Below are 262 nucleotides of genomic sequence, written 5' to 3'. Positions count from 1 at the left end.
GAGCTATGAATATATTTAGTGCTGATAATTAAGCGTCAATTAATATTTACCAGCGATGAAAAATAATTATCAATATCACTTCAACTCGCTTAAAAAAACAATACCGCATTCATAAGTGTCTTTTTTGCATAAAATATATCAAATAACTGCATCGCACTTTTGTCCCGTTTTATCTGATAAATAATCTTTTGTGGGGATATGGGGTACGGGACGCCAAGGGGATTGGATATCAGCCTGTTCCGCGATCATATACTTTTTTCGA

This window comes from Penaeus monodon, chromosome 30 (genome assembly GCF_015228065.2).
Source record: "Penaeus monodon isolate SGIC_2016 chromosome 30, NSTDA_Pmon_1, whole genome shotgun sequence".
Classification (NCBI taxonomy): Eukaryota; Metazoa; Arthropoda; class Malacostraca; order Decapoda; family Penaeidae; genus Penaeus; species Penaeus monodon.
This window is presented reverse-complemented; position numbering follows the sequence as displayed.